Source organism: Euprymna scolopes, chromosome 6 (assembly GCF_053919585.1).
Source record: "Euprymna scolopes isolate OS-2025 chromosome 6, ASM5391958v1, whole genome shotgun sequence".
Taxonomy (NCBI): Eukaryota; Metazoa; Mollusca; class Cephalopoda; order Sepiida; family Sepiolidae; genus Euprymna; species Euprymna scolopes.
Genome location: NC_136487.1, coordinates 152,661,359 through 152,669,664, shown reverse-complemented (window position 1 = coordinate 152,669,664; position 8,306 = coordinate 152,661,359). Strand labels below are relative to the sequence as shown.

The 8,306-nt window shown below is 31.7% G+C and overlaps 1 long non-coding RNA gene across 1 annotated transcript in view; it reads left to right on the top strand.

The window, feature by feature from the left end:
- The window catches only part of LOC145278058 (uncharacterized), a 264,159-nt gene that overhangs the window by 56,896 nt on the left and 198,957 nt on the right, over positions 1 to 8,306 (top strand). The gene's annotated exons all lie outside the window — the stretch shown is intronic.

Genomic DNA, 8,306 nt, shown 5'->3' with positions numbered 1-8,306 from the left:
CGAAAACGGCTCAGTAGATTTTTATAAAATTTCATACGAAGATATTTTTGTGTGTCTGGTAGCGTTCTAAGATAGGTTTTGTGTCGGAATGTCTTCGATAAGTATCGATAATCTATAATCGAAATAATCTGAAAAAAGAAGGAACAGAAGATTTTAACCAAAGTTAACACCTTAAACAGCCTAACATCACAAGTGCATTTGAGAGGTTTTATTACCACACAAGCCGAAAGGTAAGACATATAAAATCAATAGTAGGTTCTTTGGTATCACAGAACGCGTTCGAAATGAATGTTTCTGTTTGAAGCACAATTTTACAATGATACTTGACTTTTTCTATTTTAAGCTTAAATTCAAGGAATTTTCACAAGGAGTAAGGCCTGACATATAAAATGCACAGTAGAGTTTCGTATATGACATAATTTTTTTTTCCGTTTTTATGTGAAATAAATGTTTCCGTTTAAATCACAATTGAAGCATGGTAATTGACTTTTACATTTAAAACTTTAATTCGAGCATTATATTATACGAAAGATGATTTTATAAAATCAACAATAGGTTTTTACAGTGCAATGTAACCTACAATTTATTGTTAATTAAATCACTACGGGGAAGCATGTAGCTTCCTTTCAGTGCATCGCGATGGGTCCCTAACTAGAGCAGGCAATCAATCGATTTGATTGAAACATAAATGATTTTACTGATTTCGATGAAAATAAAAATATGACAGTATGAAACATTTGTTGATCATTTTATCTTGCTAGTATATATATATATATATATATATATATATATATATATATATATATATATATATATATATATATATCAGGGAAAGAATAGATTATATTCTTATCTCCACTGGAATCTGTAGTTCATTGTGTGTGTGTGTGTGTGTGTGTGTGTGTGTATATATATATATATATATATATATATATATATATATATATATATATATATATATATATATATATATATATAGCAAAACTAAAAAGGCCCTTGGGTAATGTCGAATAGGTACAGCAAAGTATACAAAAATAAGATAAAAGTGTAGGATTTACTGATTTTTTTCGTAACCTTAGGATATTCATAAGTGCTTTTTAAGCCATTAAATTATCGGATAAAAAATAAGTTAATGCTAAAAAATACATCTATAGATAAAATTCAGCTTTAAGCACTGCATTGAGAATTTTGAATAACATATCCTTGGTTGTTGCATATCTTTTGGATAAATTTTATTAGTTTTTATGATTTTTTTTATTATTTGTATCATTTTATTTGGATTCTTCGGACTACTGTTCTCATTTGACTGCTATTTTCACGATGTTTCGGCCGATGTAACCTCCGACGTTCTTCATGTGTAGCGTGTAGAACTGGGGAATCTTTCTGTCGAACTCCGCAATTAAAACGGAATTTGAAACGGAACTCTTTATTTAATCCACGGAATGAATTAGCATGCTCTCGTGCCATCAGCTATATACTGAGGGGAAATTCTAAGTAATTCGTAATTTTTGCGAATTATTTAGGACTTCAACATAGAACGAAAGCATGCTAACCCTGTCGATTAAATGAATATTTCCGTTCGAAATTCAGTGTATATTCCCGAGTTCGGCAGAAATATTCCTGGGTTTGACGTATTATTTGAATTATTTGAATTATTTGAAATTCTGAATTAACCAAGTGCTTTATCCACTACGTCATAGGTCTTTGAACCAAGAATTGAACCTTCAACCAGAAATGCAGTTGTAAGCTACACACTACTCGAGGTTGAAGGATCAATTCTCAGTGCGGGTGCCACTCAAAATATAATAGCAAATTACTAATTACTTCAACTCAGTCATGGCTGACAGAACGAGGGCAAGCTACCCCGAGGATTCCGTTCGAAATTCCGTATAGATTCCGCAATTCGATTGAAAGATCTTCAGATTCTGAGTTTGACAAAATACACCTGAAAAAGATCGAAGGTTATATCGACTGAGGCATTGTGAAAATAGCACTTAAGTTATATCGACTGAGGCATTGTGAAAATAGCACTTAAGTTGAGAACATCTGCTCGAAGAATGCAAATAAAATGAAAATTCTTCTTTTAATTTAATCGCTGACGATCACATTTTTTCACATCCTTTTCCGTTGACACTAAAATAGTTTAAATGTGTTTCAATCTTATTACAGAAAAAAAAAAGACACACAAAGTATAACGTGCAAAATAAAATAAAATTACAGCTCCGGACAGAAAAAAGAAATTTTTCTAGGATACAATCCAGCCAATTTTGTATATTTAAATTAAAATTTTGTATATTCAAATGAAAAAAAAAAAAGAAAAAAGTCAGTGTCTTTTACAAATAAATTGGATAATGCAAGGGAGACCACTCAGAATATCCCAATCCGAAATAAATATATAAGCTCAACTTTAAGACCATCGATAAACCCTAATCAATTTTGTAAGCACGAAATTGAAAAGAATAAAACAAATGAGCTCCTATCTGATTCCTACGAGAAAGATATAGATAATAGCAACTTAGGGGTCAGATGAATGCTCCGAGTAGCAGGATAAATGGCAGTTGTGAAAACAGAAATCCAAGGTAACCACTGAGACAGAGAAAATTATACACTTATTGAAAAGATTATGTCGCAAGCAGTAATCTAAGTGATGAAAAAGATATAAATTCCTGTGAAACAAAAATTATCCATGGGACAAACAATGGAGCCATAATTCCTCCGGATGCAAACAAATGGGAATTGGCAATGGAGAAGATGAATTCCTTAAAGCAAAACAATACTTTCACTCTGACAACCTTCCATAAAAATGAAAATAAAACTGCAGTTGGTGGCAAATTGGTTGATAATATTAAAAATACGACAAAAATAATGAATACAAAGCTAGACATGTACACTCAGGTAAAAAAATGTAGATTAACACAAAACTTATGCACCCTCCACAAAACTGACCCCTATCCGAATCCTAGTGTAATTTTCGGTGCTATACTGTTTAATAATTCACCATATCATTGTCAAATCAGCATACCTAAATGCCAAAATATAGACTGCGATACTTTTATCCAACAACCCGAAGGGTGTATTGTTCCAGGTTTGAAAATTAAATAAGTCATTCTAAAACAGAGTTGTAAAAGTTGGAACAACCTACTAAGCAAAGAACTTCTTCGAGGAAATATTAATCAATATTAATCAAAACACTATCGACACATGCATGTTTGTAAACGTTGATAAACATAAAATTATTATTATTCTAGTATGGGTTGATAATATCTGGATTGCCGCAAATAACTTAGACACAGTAACAAAAGTCAAGACCCTATGTAAGTAAACGTTTGACATGAAACACTTAGGTCAGATCTCACGATTTCTTGGTAGGATTTCATAGTGAAACCAAAGTAAATACAAATGAACAAACAGACATATGTTGAGGAAGTCTAGGAAAAAATAATATGCTCAGATTAAAATCGTGTGAACAAATTATTTTCCCTAAAAAGCAAATATCTTGGATTCTCCAAAGTACGGAGAGGATATAAGAAACTGAGTTTATTTATCTACTTGCACCTAACCTGATATTTCATGGATCGTAAATAAAATATCACAATACAACCAGAACCCCCATAATACAACACTGAAATGAATTCAAACGTGCATTCAGATATCTAAAGGAAACTCAAAATTTTTGTTTATGAGAAAATGTGAAAACGACTTGGCGTTAACAGGATTTGCTAATTCCGGTTGGGAAAACTCTGAAGACAGAAAAAGCATATCTGGATGTAGACAACATTCAGATATGCTTTTCCTGTCTTCAGAGCTTAATTAACGAGGATCTAGTATTTCCTGTGAAAAAACATCCTTCATTAGCTTTATCTAAATGTAAAGCTGAATATACATATATATAAATAAATAGCATCACGATTAATATATATACACTATATTGAAGGCAATGTACATAATAGAACTAATCTAATTTGCATATTATATTAAAGAAAATCTTTTTAAATAATTCGCTCAATTAAAATTACTGATTATAATAATGTAAATGATGTAATTGTTCTATTTAAGAGTATTATTTAAAGTTAATTTATTTAAATTATTTTAATTCAAGTTATTTTATACTATTTGCTAAACTGGCACATTTTAAGTAATTTTCACTGATATTTCACTTCCGGTTATGAACGGATATAGTTTTTAACCAAATCGAGAGATATGGTGATAAAATGATTTGTTTTGATTATTTATTTTCTATAAATGTAAAAGTTACAAATATTGATAAAAAAAATAAATAATTAGGCTAAGGATGATTTTATTTTTCGACGAAATATTTTAAATCGTTAGCCCTCTATTAAAGTCTCGGCTATAAATGTCGATTCATTGTAAGGTGTGAACACGTTTACCAAAAGGTTAAAATTTATTTCCTACGGACGATTTTAAAATCATTTTTCAACTATTCACTTGACTGTCTGAATTTTATTATCGTTTCCATAATACTTTGAAAAAGGAACAAGGTAAAGTAATGCTTTTTATATCAGATATATTCCTACGCTTTTTTTTTTGTTTTGTTTTTTTTGTTTTTTTTTTTTCACTTTTTTTCTTCGATTTTCTTTTGAGAAAGATCTTATGTTTTCCTGTCTGGGTAATTGATTTAGTTGATAATATATATTTGTGTGGGGGAGTTTCGACGTTATTATGAGGTTTTATTCGGGGGGAGGGGAGTGTCGCTTTATGGCTCAGCGTTACTCAAAGGAAAATAATTGCAGAAGTACAAAAATGCGGGTGTTTTTATCTGTTTAGTACTTCTGCAGTTTACGAACCGTGCTATTTTTTAGATATGATTTACAAGTGTAATTCAATTTTTGCCGTATCTTTTGTTTATTAAATTTTTATGTGAAAGTCCGTCCTTTATTAAAAATGGGGTACTTTTTATATACACAACCAAGCATAGTTTATCCGCAAAAATCCTAATTTACATTTTTGGAAGCAACACAAACTGAAAACGGACCTGTACAGTTTTTTTCTACGTAATGTAGAACTTTCGTTTACGTTTTTACCAGTGGTACAAGAAATGTCGTTTACCCAGAAGTTTTGGTTTCGAACCTGTAATTACATAAATATTAAAAGAATGCCAATTAGTATTGTGTAATACAAATATATCCGTAGCGAAGCTCGGGTAAATCGGCTGGTATAATATAAAGCTGAACGTCTGAGTGTGTGTCTGGTCACGAATAGGCTCCTATATGGTTGACTAGTATAGAAAATTGATCACATATAATGATAGAAGATGTATCGAGACACAGGAATTGGTATGTTTGATCTGGCATAATGATGATTCATTAAAGTTTTGGGGTCTGCGTACGCGCCTGGTTCACAAAGTATGGAAATAAAAAATTTAAAAAATTAAAAAAAACGTTTACAAGTGTTTTTGATATAGATGTACATAAGAATACTTTGATAAGTATGTTTTAACTTAAATAGGGATGGTATAATAAAATTGTGGGGTTTGCGTTCGCGCCTGGTCTCCATAGAATGGAAATAGGCACAAACTTTAATAAAGACTTTTCATATCTATCTGCGTAAGTATACTTTTATAATTATGTTTCAGTTTGAAGAAATATGGTATAATAAAATTATGGGGTGTTCGTTCGCACCTGACCTCCATAGAATGGAAATATGTCACAAAGTTTAACAAGGTTTTTTAATATAGATTAAAATATTGTGATAAGTGTGTCAGTGTGAACAGGTATGGTATAATAAATTATGGGGTTTATCTATTTTATTTTTACTTTCATCATATTTTGCTTTGGTTTTGATACCCCCAAATTCGAATTTATCTCTTTACAACCCTTCCTTTTCATAACCTATCATACTTTCATAACTCAGAGTCCATTTTCTGTAGGCTGTTTTTGAACCCAGTCAACGACGGGTACTTTTGCTAGTGTATATATATATATATATATATATATATATATTACAGGGAATATGAACTGGAATAGATACATTGAGAGCATTGCCAAGGCTGCTGCAAGGAAGGTTGGCTCCCTCTACAGTGCTAGAAAACTACTTACGCCTGAAAGTATCCTGTACCTCTATAAGGCCACCATTCGCCCATGTATGGAGTACTGTTGTCACATCTGGGCTTGTGCATCTGCTGCTTGTCTCTCACTCCTGGACAGGGTTCAAAAGAGAGTTGCCAACCCAATAGGTCCTGAACTGTCATCTAGGCTTCAGCCTCTGTCCCATCGACGGGATGTTGCATCCCTCTGCCTGTTCTACAAGTACTTAATAATTTTTCACTGTGTAAAAAAAAAAAAAAAAAAAAAAAAAAAACTTTAATGGTGAATGCTCTGATGAACTGCAAACACTTGTACCTCCTCGACGTAACTATCCCCGACAAACCCGACAAGCTACTAAGTCTCATCCCTTTACAGTAGAGATCCCTAGGTGCAAGAAAGCCTTTTACTCCAATAATTTCTTCCACAGAACTGCAGGTCTTTGGAACTACCTTCCGGGATTCTGCTTTCCCAACTGTACTGATATGCAGAAGTTCAAGTGTACTGTGAACAAACATCTTTCTACTCATCTCCCTTCATAATGACCCCGCAAATAATGTCCCTGATAGTAGCCCCTTGCTTCAAAGTGGCACTGTGCCTTGTTTGGGGTGAAAATTGAATAAAAAAAATTTTAAATAAAAAAAAATATATATATATATATATATATATATATATATAATTATTTTTTTTTTACTATAATAATTATAAGAATTAAATACCTACATATATACCTATATATATATTACAAATAATTATTTTTATATACCTACGGATACTAGCGTTTCATGCTTACGCAGGGAAAAGTGCAGAAGATGACGACCAAAGCTGGTCAAAGGATTGGAGTATAGCAACGCAGCCATGTTTGACTCCATTAGTAAGTAACATACCCCAAGGATACCTTTCATCGCCACGAAATTAGAAGACATGTTAATATTAATCCACCTTAACGTTTGATACAGTGATTTGAAAGTTTAGAAAACTGAAAAATGTTACATAATTTTTATTAAATGATTAAAACCATTTGGGGGGGGGGGGCTGAAATTTACTTTCGTAAAAATAACTTATTCATAGAAGAAAATTTAGTATTTTTTTCTTCATTTTGGCGATGGTATAAAGCCGAAAAATCGGCCCCTGATTGAGAAATTCTTTTATAAATAAATAAATATATATATATATATATATATATATATATATATATATATATATATAACTTTATTCGGTTTTCTAGATTTTCAAATTAAATTTTCGTAATACTATTTTGAAAGATGTGGATGAGTTTTTCAACTATTTATTATAATCTAATATATATATATAAATGTCTATATGCCTGCCTCTATATTTTCAAACTCTATCTCCTCCGAGACCTCAAATAATATTTTTATGGACCGTTCTTTTATAGGTCTATAGCGGGTTAAAATAGTTTTAAGGGGTCAACAATGCGTCAAAATTTAAAAAACATTCATTTTAGTTTATTTTTAATTTCAATTTTTAATCAGTTCATATTCGGTATTTGATACGGTGGTAACGTCACGAGCTTTGTATGCTATAGTTTTGCTTTCGATTCAAGTTAATGGCACCCAAATTCTGTTTTCTTTCTTTTTTTTTTTTTTTTTTTTTTTTACTTTTGAAATCACGATTCTATAATAATATATATGAAATCTGGAAATATTAAAATGTCATATTTAAGCGTATTTTACGTCTGGACAAAACCAGGGATCAACCCCCCCCCCCGTTAGTTTAATATATAAAAGGCTATGTCTGTCTGTCTCTCTGTCTGTCTGTCTCCATATTTTCAAACTCTATCCCTCCCGAAACAAAAAGTCGCAGAGCGGCACTAGGGGCATCAAATGATTGGAATTATTACGGACCGTTCTTTTATGATTGTCATACATTTTGTACATTCATCTTGGTTTATTTTTAATTTTTTAATCAGTTCATACGCGTGTCACGTTGTTAGTGGTAACGTCACCAGCTTTGAATGCTACAGTTTTGCTTTCGGTTTCGATTCTAGCTGATGGCTATATATACGAAATCTGGACAAATTAAACTAGCATACTTAAGCGTATTTTACGACCGGGAAAAGCTAGGCGCCCTCTCGCTAGTCTAATATATAAAATGCTATATGTCCGTCTGTCTATCTGTCTTCATATTTTCAAACTCTATCTACTCCGAAACTAAAATTCGCAGAGCGGTGCTAGGGCCTCAGATTATTGGATTTTTATGGACCGTTCTTTTAGGGGGTTTTAGCCGATTAAAATAGTTTTT